The 14,645-nt window shown below is 43.1% G+C and overlaps 1 protein-coding gene across 1 annotated transcript in view; it reads right to left on the bottom strand.

The window, feature by feature from the left end:
* Window positions 1–14,645, bottom strand: part of LOC122804002 (protein mono-ADP-ribosyltransferase PARP14-like) — a 1,683,704-nt gene that overhangs the window by 1,576,816 nt on the left and 92,243 nt on the right. The window lies entirely within an intron of this gene.

The following is a 14,645-nucleotide window of genomic DNA, read 5'->3' as shown; positions in this document are numbered from 1 at the left end:
TACTCCTCTGAGAAAGGCTGCTGATGTAGCTGCAGCTCTGGTGGAATGAGACCTCAGGTTTGCCATGGTGTAAGTAGCAGAAACGAATGCAGTGGCTTATCCACTTTGAAATAGTCTGCTTTGAAATAGCCTTTCCTTCTGATCCTGCAGCATATGTCACTAGTAGTTGCTCAGTTTTTCTTAGAGCTTTAGTCCTGCTCAAGTAGAATCTTAGTTGACTGTGTACGTCCAAGGAATGCAGAATTCTCTCCCCCTTGTTCTATGATTTGGATAAAAGGTTGGCAGATGAATAGTTTGGTTAAGAGCCACACTGGAAACCACCTTATGCATAAATGAAGGATTGGTCCTCAGAGACACCCTGTCTGGGTAAAATATGATAAAAGGCTCCACAGCAATGAGGGCCTGTAGCTCTGAGACTCTTCTTTCTGAAGTAATTACTAGGAGCAGAGCTGTTTTCTATGATAAGAACTTTAGCTCTGCAGTAGCAGCTGGTTCAAATGGAGGCAGGTGAGCTTTTCCAACACATAATTGAGGTCTCATGCAGGTATTGGTGATCTTCTGGGAGGCCTTAAATGTTTGGCTCCTCTAAGATACTGTTTTAATAAAGGATGTGAAAAGACTGGTGGCTCTATATTGTAATGAGCCAAAATGGCAGAGGCATGGATTTTTATTGATGAGAAAGATAGGCCTTTGTCAAGCATCTCAGTCAAGTATTGTAATATCTGAGGAATATTAGGTTCTGCTACATCAATTCCTTGTGCTTGATTCCAAGCACAGAATCTCTTCCATTTATCAGCATAAGATTTTCAAGTACTAGTCCTTCTGGCTTCCAAAATGACATCCATCACAGCTTTACTAAGAGGTGTTGTTTGCATAACTACATGATCAGCCATGCTGCCAGGTTCAGTGTTTGGAGCTGATTGTGCGGGATCTGATTGTTTTGCTGGGACAGTAATTGAGGTCTTTGAGGTAAAGTCCAAGCTGGGTATTGAGACAAGTTCCTTAGGATTGGGTACCAGTATTGGCATGGCCAGTCCGGGGCAATTAGTATCATCTTTGGTTTCTCTTGTCTGACTTTTAGTAGGACCTTAGGAAGAAGAGGCAGAGGAGGAAAGGCGTAAACTGATATGTTTTTCCAAATGAAGGATAGGGCATCCACTTTCCATGCTTGTCTGTGATAAGTTCTTGTGCAGAATCTTTTCAATTGATAATTTTGAGGAGAGGCAAAGAGATCTACATCCGGGCTCCCCCATTTCTTTGTTATCATGCTGAAGACTTGTGGAACTAGTTTCCACTCGTGAGGGTCCATAAGGTTTCTGCTTAAATCATCTGCCAGAGTATTTTGTTTTCCTGACAGGAATTGAGCTTGTAGATGTACTTTGTAAGTCAAAGCTGTGTCCCACAATGTCATGGCTAGTCTGCAAAGGGGGTGTGAATGCGTGCCCCCCTGCTTGTTTATATAACACATAACCGTGGTTTTGTCCTTCTTTATCAGTAGTTGTCCTGGATAAAGTAAGTCCTTGAAGGCTGTCAGGGCATTTTGAACAGCTAACATCTCTTTTTGGTTGATATGCAGATGCATTTGTTTTGGGGTCCATATGCCCTGAATGCCCCCCCCCCATGCATAATCTGATACATCTGTTGTTAAGGTTTGGCTGGCAGGGGGTAGAGGGAAGGGCCGTCCCACGTTTTGGTGACATGCCTTTGCCCACCATAGAAACTCCCGTTGTAGGCAGGGAATGAGAGGAATCATTGTTTCCAGACTGTGACAATGTTGACTCCATAAACTTTTTAAGTACCACTGAAGTTTCCTCATATGCAGTCTTTCATATGGAATCAGTAGAATGCAGGATGCCATGAACCCCAAAGCCTGCAGAGTTTGTCTTGCAGATAACTGGGTTTTTGTTGCCATCAGTTTGAAGTAAGTAGTCAGTTGCCTTTGTTTGTCTGGCGTGAGGAAAGTCATCTGGGCAGTTGTATTCAAGCTTGCACCCAGGAATGTTATCTTTTGAGAGGGTACCAGTTGTGATTTCTTTTTGTTTATTGTGTACCCTAGGCATGTTAGAAGCCTTTTCACAAATGCCACATGCTGAAGACAAATGTCCTTGTTCTTTGCATGAATGAGACAGTCGTCCAAGTAAGGATATATTTGTATACTTCTTTGTCTGCAAAAAGCAATTACTGGTGCCAGGCACTTTGTAAAGACCCTGGGCGCAGTAGATAAGCCAAAGGGCAGTGCAGAGAATTGGTAAAGCATTAAGCCAGCCTTGAAACGGAGGTATCTTCTGCACAATTCCCTTATTGGGACATGCATGTATGCCTCTTTTAGGCCTAATGTCACCAGCCAAGCATTCTTGCCCTGCATGGGCAGAAGCCGCTGCAAAGTTAGCATTTTGAATTTTGGAATGTCCAGGAATGTGTTCAAAAATTGATAAATCCAGTACTGGCCTCCAGGCCTTGTCCTTTCTGGGTACCAAGAACAGTCTTGAGTAAAAACCTAATCCTTTTTCCTGTTCTGGTACTGGCTGAATAGCCCTCATATCCATGAGGGACGTAACCTGTTTCTGTGCCTCTGCCCATTGATTTTTTGGCAGATCCGGCCAACCATATGCCACTGGCACAGTATGGAAATGGAATCTGTATCCCTGTGATACTATGTTTAACACCCACTTGTCCTGGGTTATTAACTGCCAATTTTGAGCAAAAAGTGCTAATATTTCCCCCTAAGGGTGCTGCCAAAACGTAAGTGCTTGGTGATGGTAGAGGGAAGTCATTGGGACTGTTTTCTGTAGGGTTGTGCTCTATCTCCTCCAGATTAGGAGGTAGAAGCACCCCATTGCTTTGACTTGTAAGAATCGTGTGCCTGGTATCTAGAACCTTTAGGGCATCTGGATTTGCCCCTTTGAGCTCTGTCGAACACAGGAAAGGACCAATTTTTTGTAGGCCAGTGTCTACTGAATCTTGGTGGCTGCACTTGTAAGAAGTCTTTGACAGTTTGCATAGACTTAGATTTGTCTTCCATTTTCTTTAAAACCTCTTCTGCCTTAACACCAAACAGGGTATTGTGCTGTAAAGGTGCATCCAGTAATTTAGCTTTAACATGATCAGGCAAATTTTGCTCCTTTAGCCAGGCATGCCTCCTAATCACAGATCCAGTAACTGCAGCCCTGCAGGAGGCCTCTAAGGAATCAAAACCACATTGCAAAGTATGCTTTCCAACTTACAAAGAGATGTCAAAGCGTATTAAGAGGGTTTGGCCTATCCGAAACCCCCATTGTCTCAAGGAAATTTGTTGGCCCCCGGTACACGGCAGACAGATGGACCTAACACAGCTGGCTCGGGAACAGGAATGAGGTCCAGCAGGTTGGAGAATCTTTCTGCAGATTTCATAGATGCAAATGAATTGGTCCGACATAGAGAACGTTTGGCTGCACATCATAAATCTAATAATCCTAGTGAAGAGGGTGAGGGTCCAAATTTTCGGGATCCAGCCTCGATTCCACCTTCCAACCAAGGCCGGAAACCCAGAAACCAGTCAAAGAACAGGATAAATTAGCCCAGACCAATTCCAACATTGATCAACCAGTTGTAGGTGCATGTACCATTATTACTAACATTGGCCTGGACTTTAGAATTTACAGTTTCTCTGATTTTGGTTTCACAAATTATTTAGTGGAACTTTTAGCCAGAGGACTCTCCTTTGTGCCTTCTAAGAGTGCTGACTTGGCCAAATCTATAATTGATTTGAAATTGTTAGAAAACAGAATCTTCAGTTATTGCTGGGTAACCTAACTAGAGACAAAGGCGATTTCTTTGCGTCTAGTACGTATAACTCCCCATTGCACTCTTCCTTGAATCTTTTTGAACAAATCAGCGAATTAGACATTCGTCATGTTTCAAGTCAACCTCTTTCAAAGCAAACATGCAAGTTCAACATTAGCAAAGAGGAGAGGTCATTATTAGATTCTATATGCAGTTCCCCAGTTAGGGTCATGCAAAAAGATAAGGGTGGAGTTTTGGTAGTGATGAACAAGTCAGACTACACCAGGAGAATGGAAGACATCCTAGATTCTGAGACATACAAAGAAGTGTCTAAGAATTAATTAAATATAGGTATGTCTAGGGTGTCTTCTTATTTCAATGATATGTTTATCAATGGGTCCATAGATTTGGATTTATTGAACTTTATATCTTTACCGCCCCCCCGTATTCCTATTATATTTGGCTCTCCTAAGATTCACAAGACTCCCGTAGATCCACCCATGCATCCATTGGTCAGTGCTAGGGGTAGTATCACCTACGCTAGTGCCAAGGTGGTGGACACTATTTTGAAGAAATATGTGGTGAGTGAGCCACAGATATCTAAGGATTCTTGGTCTTTCCTATCCAGGGTAAACCAATTACCTTACAGCGCGGAGAGTCATTTTCTGACCATATATGTGAAGGATTTGTATTCCTCCATCCCCAATTCAGTAGCCTTGGACTGGATTCTGGCTATGATGATCATAAAAAAGGCTCCAGCTGAAGAAATACAACTGGTCAGTGAATTGCTAGACACTATTTTGTCTTGTAATTATGTGACATTTAATAACAGATATTTTCTCCAGTTGATAGGTGCTCCCATGGGGTCTCCATGTGGAGCTAGCGTGACCAATTTGGTCATGGCCAATTGGGAAAGAGAGAATATACTATCTAATTCCTTAGTTCAAGAAAAGGTATTGATGTACACACATTTCCTGGATGATATACTTATCATCCTGAAAGGAGATGAGGAGGCAGCAAATTCGCTTGTAGAATTTTTCAACTCTTCTACAGAATTTCTTAGGTTTACCTCCAGTTTTGCCCTGGATAGGATTGCATATCTGGATGTGGACTTAACGAAGGACAAGGAAAATAGTTGCTATATAGCTAAGATATACCAGAAGGAATCTTTTTCAAATAGTTATGTACAGTTTAGTAGTTGTCATTCCTTCTCACAGAAGAGGTCTATCATCAAAGGGCAACTAGTTAGAGCCGCCAGGATGGTGTCTAGAGACAGTGATTTCTTGAAGGAATGCAATTTTATGCAAAGTCTTTTCCTGAACAGAGGTCACCGCGAGGGACTTATTTTTGACCTCTTGAGAGAAGTACAGAGAAAGAGGGAAAAGGGTTTTTACTTAGCCATTCTTGATCAAACTAGTGTACCCCAGGAGGACCATGATGCTAAGTTAGATTCGGGAGTTTCAATGTCTAACAGTTTTATATTAACATATAGCATGGATGCAAAGGAGATTATTTCCATTATTTTGAAAAACTGGAATTTGGTCATACCGGAAGAAGTTGACAGAATTTCCAAGGATAGTTTTTAAAAGGGGTTACAACCTCAAAAGTATACTAGAGAAGAAATCTAGGGTCCCCAATAGCAGGGGCGGCATGTATAAGTGCAATATGTGCCGTTATTGTAGTAACATAAAGACAGGCTCCAAATTTGAAATAAGAGGTACCAAATATGGTATATTAGGTAGGTACAATTGTAGCAGTACTCAAGTAGTTTACCTAGCCAAGTGTTCTCTCTGTCCGGCTTTTTATGTCGGTAAAACAGATAGGAAACTACAAGAGCGCATATACGAACATCTGTATGCTATAAGGAAGGGCAAGTTGGAGAATGCTTTGGCGAAACATATAATGGAGAACCCTAAACATGAATTCCTGTTCTCAGTTATTGACCAAGTACAGTCAGATGGTAGGGGAGGTCCAGTGTCCCTCAATTTGGAAAGTAGAGAATTGACGTGGCAGCTAAAGTTAGATGCCTGTCATTCTCCTGTCATAAATGGTATGTCATCTATAACATGCCTATTAAAACTTAAAAGGTTAAATAGATGACAACACTTTACAGTTGCATCAGTGTCCAAATACATACATTTTTTAAATTTTTGTTTGATATATAGTAGTCCATAATGTTATTAATTCATTTACTAGCTAGAAACAATTTTTTCTCCCTTTTAATCCTCTTTCAATGCAGGGAGTTATGAGGGCTAGGTTAGGAGCATTCAGAATTATAAATAACAGTGTCTAACAGTGATTAGGAGGATGTTTTCAGACTGGGTTATATGTAGTTCTATTTTATTTTGTACTTCATTCTATACATTCATTGAATTACACCGATGACATTTCTGATGTATTTTCAACTTGTAGTTAACAGATTCACACATTTTTATGTTCACTTCTGTTCAATTGCAAGGTACTTTTATGTACTGGGTGTGACTGCTAGTTTTTATTGAACTGACATCTGTATTTTTTGCTGACAGTGGTTTAGGCTTTTCATCATAGATTTAATAGTTTTATTAAGAGCAACATAAGGCAAAAGCCGGTATATGTTTTGTGCTTGATTCCAGTTTTAGTACAAGTACTCTCTGTATTTTAAGCCGACAGTGGTTTATGTTTTTATTTTACAAGCACGTTTTTATATTACAAGCATGTTTTATATTGTAAGTATTTTTTTATTAAAAGTTTTTAATTAAAAACATTAAAAAAATCAACAGTTTCTCAAGAGCAACACTAGGCAACCTGACGACTATTTATGTTGTAATCCTCTACTTTTTCAGTAGAGAGAGTAGACTTGTATCTTTGGTGTTCAGTATTGTTCCAGGGTGGGTTTTACGCAGTTTTGCAGACCTTGGCGAACATATGATTACATTGTTTCAACTTAAGAAAGGGTTCAGATTTTGTGACGTTGTATCCGTTCTGAGGAAGTTGGTTTTGTGTTACCGACGAAAAGCCTGTGTTTAGTGCTTAAAATAAATACACGTGTTTGGATTATAAATGCATCGGGTGTTTTATTTCAGATTACAAAGCTTTCCGGTGGATTTTTGGAGTGTATCCACCTTTTCGTTTTATTTCATGCTTTCCAACTTGTTCAGCTGCATGCAATAATTCCTGCAATTCTTTATTTTCTGCACATTCAGAAATCAACATCATTTTCTGTTTCAGCAATCTCATAACATGTTGTTGATACTTGAGCATATGAAACTGGCAGTTTAAGGCCCTAATTGCCAAAGTGGCAGATGTATAAACCTTCTTTCCCCATCTGTCCAGTGCCCTTGAATCTCTGTCAGAGGGGGTAGGATTTTTTGCTGTTGGAGCCTTAACTCCCTTTGGACCCTGTGAAATAGTTTCAGGGTCAGCAGCAGGGTTTCTAAATAAAAATTTGTGTGAGTCAGGGACCCTGTAATATCTGTCAGGCTTGCTGGGAGCCGGAGTCAGGAGTCAAGCTTGACTCCAAAAACACATCAGCCACAATGTCTAAAACAGGAGGTATGGCTAAAGGCCTGTGCTGATGGAGAAGAAGGAAATCCCTGAGCCTCTTTTTTGATTCTGAGAAATCTTGACTCTCTCAGTGAAAATTCTCCCTCAAAGTATGCAAGGTTTCTCCAAATGAATAATCCTCAGGAGGTGATGCAGAAGGGATAGATTCCTCTGCATCAGAATCCTCATAGGGAGGTATAGATAATTCCTGATCAGAAGAGGAATCAGAAGAAACAGAAAACTGATCTGAAGATTCATAATCAGTGTCTTGCCTAGGCTTCTTATCAGGAGGTGGTTGGGAACCCCTAATCAAGGTAATTAGGTCTTCAGCCATTTTGATCATCTGTTTTTTAGGCATAGCGGCCTGTGCATATGGCTCATGCATCAGTTTTTTAGCTTTAGAAGTTGCTTTTGTCTTTGGTTTTGCAGCTGTCGTCAGTTTTATATAAAAATGTTGAGGCCTGAATACACCCTCAGAAGCCGGTGCCTGCTCAGCGGCTCCGGACCCATCCGAGGGAGAGACATCCGTGGGTACAATACTTTCAGTATCTCGCGGCGTGCCGGACTCCACATGGGTCTCGGTAGGGGCCTGCGACTCGAAAGTAGCAGGTATCAGGGGCTGCGAAAGCACCTCACTGAGTACCGGCGAACCGGCGACTGGCTTAGGAGAAGCTTCGTTGTCGGTTTTGGACCTCAACGGTCTGTCTCTGTCTTTTTCTTTGTGTTTTTTTGTGTACTCTGGTAGTTGGATTGCTATCCGACGACATTTCAGGGTAGTTAAATATGTTTTCAAAATATTTTGAGGCAAAAATATACCAACGCTTAATAGTGCGTTGGTTAAATCTAGCACAAAACTGACAGCCAGGCATGTTGTGATCAGGGCTTATGCAAGGAATACAATATAAATGGAAATCCTTATGAGGTATTTGCTTCCCACAAGTAATACAATTATTAACTTTTTCTGACATCGGTAAAGGAGCAAGAAAAAATTTTCCCCAACGTGGTACTTAGCTTTAGTGAAGACTTCGGTTCTGAAACTCGAACTGGAAAATTTCAGGAGTCCACCGACCGGCACTTGCGAACTACTTCTGCTTCGGGCACCGCACGGCAAGAAAGACTAAAGAAAATGGCGTTGGCTGCTTGTTTTATACCCCTGATGACCTGACGTCATGGAAGAGGAGACAGCAACCGATGCAGGACCCAAGACTTTGGAATTTAGGCCGACTGAGGGCAATCTGCCAGCAGATTACCCAAATGTAATGACTGCAACAATGAAACATGAAGAACATTACTACTGATGCATCAAAACACAGAGTTTGGTATTTATATTTATAGGTTATGTATATATCAAAACTTGGCATCTGTGTTGTCCTTTTTCATTCTTCCTCACCAGTAGGTTCAGATCTGATCCTCTGATCCAACTTGGCCACATACACTAGACTTTGGATCCAGCTCTTGAGCTCCTCCCTCTATCCATAATGCTCTACTCTATCCCCAATACCTGAGATTGAGTTTGCCGCCTAATCTCCCAGTTTATAATAGAGATAGATACAGACCTAAGAAAAGTCAGGGCTCAAACCTGGAAATGAATGGTTCCAAGCCAGTCTAAGATACTTCTTGGAGCAACAGGAATGGGGGAATGGATGGGAAGTTGAGAAAGAATGAAAATGTACAACACAGATGCCTAGTTATGGTTGAGTACATAACTTAAATCTGATGCTGTCCTTTTCATTCTTCCTCACCAATGGGACAGAATCCCCACCTACATAGCTCCAGGAAGCCCTCATGGAAGGACATGTTGGTCACTGTTGAACCAAAAGAAGCTCTAATCTGTCTAATTTGTACTGTGTAACAAAAGTATAAGTCTTTGACCAAGTGGCTGCAGCACTAATGTCATCAATGGAAGTCCTTGACCAAAAAGCAGATGAAGTAGCCATAGACTGAGTGGAGTGAACTTAAGGGGGTCATTGCAAATCTAGTCCCTTTTGTGAATAAACCAATGAAATTCAATCAGTAATCCATTTGGCTAGTGTAACTGTACATACCACCTGACCCAAACAGTTAAGGGAAAGGGATACAAACAGCTGACTGGGATTCCTGAAATGCTTTGTCCTACGAAGATAAAAATGTAATTGTCTGTACACATCATGGAGATGAAGGATGTATTCTCCCTTATTCATAAATTTTGGAAAGTAGACTGGTAATTGCACTGACTGGTTAATGTTACTTTCCATCACCACTTTAGGAAGAAAAGAAGGGTTGGTCCATAGAGGCACCCTGTCTTTATGAAAAATAACATCAGTAGGCTAAGCTGACAGGGCATGGAGCTCAGAAAATCTTTTTGCTGACAGTGACACTTACTAAGAAGACCATTTTCCAAGAAAGAAACTTCATATCACATTTGTCTATTGGTTCAAAGGGTTTCTGAGTTATTCCCTGAAGGACCACAGTAAGGTCCCAAGGAGGACAGGGGTCCTTCACTGGGGGTCTGAGGAGAAAGATGCCCTTTATGAAGGACCTACACAATCTGGATGAAGCCAGAGAAAATAATTTGTTTCCAGAATGGAAGTTAGGAATAGCTGCCAATTGAAGTTTAATTGTAGAAAACTAGGTCCTTCTTTAAAAAGAGTTGTTAGAAAGAGAAGAATGGCCAAAGCTGGTGCTGAAAAAGGGTTGATATTCTTGTTGGAGACCCAAACAGAAAATCTTTTTCATTTGCTTCTGTAGACTTTCTTTGTAGAAGCTTTCTTGGAGGCCAAGATAATCTCACGAACTGGGGAAGAAAGCCTGGACTGTCTTACTATTACTAGAAGTGGAGAAACCATGTAGTTAGCTTGAGGAAGCGGAGATTAGGGTGCTGAATTCTCAATGGATGAAACAGGAGATCCTGAGTGGGTTCCAGTATCCATGGAGGATATCTCAAGTGAGATCGTAGGAAGGGGTACCATACCCTGTTGAGGCCAGAAGAGGGCAATGAGGATGCTGTGCTCTTTAGCTTGCTTGCTTTCTGTAAGAACTATGCATACAGGAGACCCGGAGGCTAATCGTGAATCACAGCGCCACTTGGTGACTCCCCCTGAGGGGGGTTCAGTGCGAAGTACTTGCTGCACTTGCTGTTGAGGGGTGAAGTAAATAGGTTGCAGCAAGGCTGGCCTCAACAGCTGAAGATCATATTCACTATGGATTGGTTGTGACACCACTCATGAGGCATCAGAATGGATCTGCTGAGGCTGTCTGCTAGCATGTTGGTTTTCCCTGGGATGCGCATTGTGAAGAGAAAGTAGTCTGAAGTGATTGCCCACTCCCAATACCTCATGGCTTCTCTGCATGCACAGTAGGTAAGATCAGGTTCTTCCTTGTTTCGTGATGTACCAGGCTACTGGCATGTTATCTGTCTGGATATCAATAGTCCCCAGATGAAGTATGTCTTGAAATGCTTGCAACGCTAGGAGGACTGCCCTCATCTCTAGGATGTAGATATGCAATTTGGTCTCTCGAGTGGTCCATATGCACTGGACCATCTTTCCCAAGAAATGCCTCCCCACCCCCACCCCAGTTGGGAAGCGTCCATGGTCACTGTGGCAACTGGGGGAGGAAGAACAAACACTCTGCCTAGAAAAAGATCGTCGTATGGAATCCAACAACAAATATGCTGTTCGCAGTTTGGAGTGAGTCTTATCGGAAACGACAGAGGCTGATAAAGAATGGACCACTGTACCACCAAGGTCCATTGAAGAATTTGCATAAAGAATTGTGCTAGAGGAACCAGACGTATGGCAGGAGACATCACCCCCAGTGCCTGTAGTACTAATCATGTTGGAGGAGACAGGCGAGAGAGACTAAAGTGAACCTGATGTCTCAAAGAAATGATGCTATGGAGAAGTAAGTACATCACCTGAGTGCAGTATTCAAAAGAGTCCCTGTGAAATCCAGGGTCTGTACCAGGACTAGATTTGACTTGGGATGGTTTACTGAGATGCCTAAAGTGTTGGAAACCTGGAGCAATTAGCCCCTGGCTTGTAAAAGTTGATGCTTGTATGGGGCAGCGAGGAGCCAATCATCGATATATGGAACCACCTGGAAGCCCTTGAGTCTTATGTGAGCTGCCATAACTGCCATGCATTTGATAAATACCCTGGAGGCTGTGGTGAGTCCAAAGGGCAGTGCTCTCAACTTGTAATGATTGGCTTCAAGTCGAAAGCTTAGATGTCTCCTGGATCACCTGTCTATTTTTACCTGACAGTACACACCCTGGAGATATACAGAGCACATCCAATTGTCCTTGCACAGAAAAGACAGGATAGACTGAACTCTGACCATGTGGAACTTCGTCTTTATATACTGGTTCAACTTGCTTAGATCCAAAATGTGTCTTAGGTCCCCTGTTTTCTTTGGCTGTAAAAAGAAGCGTGAGTACGCTCCGAATCTTATCTGGTCAGGTGGGACCTCGTGGATGACTCTTTTCTGTAGCAGCTTTGTATTTCTAGTGCTGTATCCTTCCTCTGACTGGCAGGAACATCAGGAGGTTTCCCGTTTTGGATTGGAGGAGGAAGGAAAAATGGTATGTAGTAACCTCTGGATATGATTCTTAACATTCGAGAATCTTTTGGGATGTCTGTCCAGGTGTCTAGGTACAAAGAGAAATTATCTCAGACTGCTTCCAGAGTTGGACAGTCTGGCAGCACTTCAGGAGTGCTGATAGGGCCTTCAGAAAAAGAATCTCTGAAGCCCTGGTTCTGCGGACCTCCTCTGCCTCCAGGATGATGTCTTCCATTAAAATTTCCTCATCTGCCCCTGGAGGAATTATCCACACATGAATCCTGGAAAGGTCCCCGAGATTTTTGGAACCACATCTTTTTACCACCTCGTTGGTTTCTACGGGAGGTTTCTGTTCTCCCTGAGCTCACCTTAGGACACCTGCATTGCTCTTTGACAGGTGTACTGCCCCAGTCAAACTCCCCACCTGATACTGTCCCCAAAGCAGGTCGCGCCCGCACACCTGGGTGCTTGCAGCCAGAAGCGAGAGCCCGGGTGGGGCTCGCCCCCCACCTCACCAGGTACGTAGTTGCTGGTCCATTCAGGAGTAGAAAACTTCATTGCTATGGCAGACAGAGTCTTTCCCTCTTGTTCACTGCAGGTAAGTGTGTCTTTAACTGTTGGCTCAAACAAGGATGTGCCATCAAAGGGGACATTGACAAAGGACATCTTAAAGGGCTCCACAAAATCACATAGCCACACCATGCATGTCTCCTCATGGCTATGCCTGAACCGGCTGCTTGTGAGATACCTTCCACTGCATGGGAGATCAGCCTCATTGATGCATTAGAAATAGACAGCAGAGTGGCCAGTTGAGAGGAAGTAGTTTTGAAATCCTCAGCAGACACAGACTCCAAGAGAGTATTTGATAAGTCCTTAGTCAAATCTCTCTGCAGCCAAGTGAAATGTGCCAAGTAGTTTAATGACCTCAGCACGAATGTAGCTGAGACAAACACTCACTTTCGAAATCTGTCCATCACTCTGGACTCCCTGTTCGGTGGATGGACAGAAGAGCTCTGTTCAGTTAGCTCCTTCTTGGTGGCTGCTGCCACCACCATAGCATCAATCAGGATTGCCTTGCTCCAGTGGGGTCTATCAGCAGGAAGGGCCAGAAATCTCTATGGGCACTTGGGAATAGGTTCAACAGTGTCTGGTTCCTTCCAAGCTCAGCTGGAATCCAAGTCAATCAGTGCATCCACCTGGGTGAGGGGTCACCCAAGATATACATGGTCCAGAACTGAAAGCCTACAGAAACACTGATTCTTCAGGAGAAGAAGAATGTGAAGACCAGCCACTCATCTGTATGAGGATCTCAAGGATATCACCAAACAAGATGTCATCGGGTGGAGATCTGAGGGATCCTTCTCCCGCATCAAAATCAGTGTCTTCTGTCAGAGACTCCATGGGCAAGTCTATCTGTCTCCTCTTACACATCCTCTTCCAAGGAACCTCCTTCATGGGGTGTTTGGGAGACATATCAGAAGAGGGGGCAAATTCCTCTAGAGGAACTGTCTGGAGACTTCCCAGAACTGGTTGTGTCTGTGGAACAGGTCTGATGGGTTCAGAGCTCAGAATCAAATAAGGGAGATTGGTAGGATCCGAGACAAGAGAGGGTGATTCCCTTTGAAGAAAGAGAAAGCCCTTTCTACTACCTTGAATGCCAAAGGACCAGGGGGAAACTTCACTCCCTTCCTTGCAGCCAAAGCCTCCAAGGAAGGTAGGTTGAGGCCACCCCCAGATTCGAGCCTCTATGGGAGAATCTGATCCAAGCTGTCCAGGGCCAAGGCTCTGACAGGAAGGAATGGATCAGACAAATTCAGAGCCAAACCCAACCTCTTGGACCTGGCACTGACCTCTCAGATCCGAGACCTGCTCTGATCTGAGGGTATCAGAGCAGAAACAGTCAGGGGCACTGTCAGAGTCACAGAAGGTACTTTCCTTGGCTCTGATACTGAACCTCTCAGGGATTTTGTATCCTGGGACTCCGAAAGAACTAGTCAGATCAGAGAAGGAGAGACAGAGAATAGACATAGCAGGTGCACTCACAGATCCAGGAGGGGATGGAGCTTGCAGGACCTCCATCTGGATCTGAGCTCTAAGAAATTTCCACATCACCCTATCCATATCCATCTCTGACAAACTCCTAGAAGATCTAGAAGATGCTGTGGATAAAAGTCAAGATAGTGTTTCTTTGCAGTCTGAAAAAGTTGAGTGGGCAGAGAAGGTGACATAGGTTTCACTGTGTAGTCTGGTATACGGCTACTGGGGCTTGAAGTGGATCTTGGATCCAAAGACTTGGGATCTGAAAATGAAGTAGACGACAAGGGTGAAATGACAGAGCCAAACCTTTCGGATCCAAAGTAGGCTGTGGATCCAAGGAAGGCCCAAGAGTTTTCAGATCTGAGGTGGTCACATCCAAAATTTTTCTAATCTTGTCCAGTGGCTCCAAAGAAGCCCTTGGGGACTTCTGAGGAGACCTCTTCCTATCCCAAGAAACTGATCTGAGTGTTTTTGAGGGGGGTTTGCGGACCAAAAGAAGCAGGGACCGATCCTTTTAAAATCCGTTTATTGCGCCTGTCTGATAATGCCCTGGGATTAAAGGTGGTGCAAATGGGACAAACCATGTCAACATGCTCTGGTTCTAAGCAATACATGCACTTTTTGTGGGCATCTGAGTTTGGGATTTCATGTCCACAAAAGAAGTGCACTTTTTGAAGCCAGCTGGTTTCTCCGACACGGCCAAGGAGAAAAACACGGTGTAAACAAGAAAACCACAAACAACAAATTAAATAACTTTTTTTTTGTTTTTTTTTTAGACAAGTTTT

This window comes from Protopterus annectens, chromosome 6.part0 (genome assembly GCF_019279795.1).
Source record: "Protopterus annectens isolate FY-2018-M chromosome 6.part0, PAN1.0, whole genome shotgun sequence".
In the NCBI taxonomy this organism is placed as follows: Eukaryota; Metazoa; Chordata; order Ceratodontiformes; family Protopteridae; genus Protopterus; species Protopterus annectens.
The sequence above is the reverse complement of the archived record's forward strand: the minus strand, read 5'-3'. Positions and strand labels throughout refer to the sequence as shown.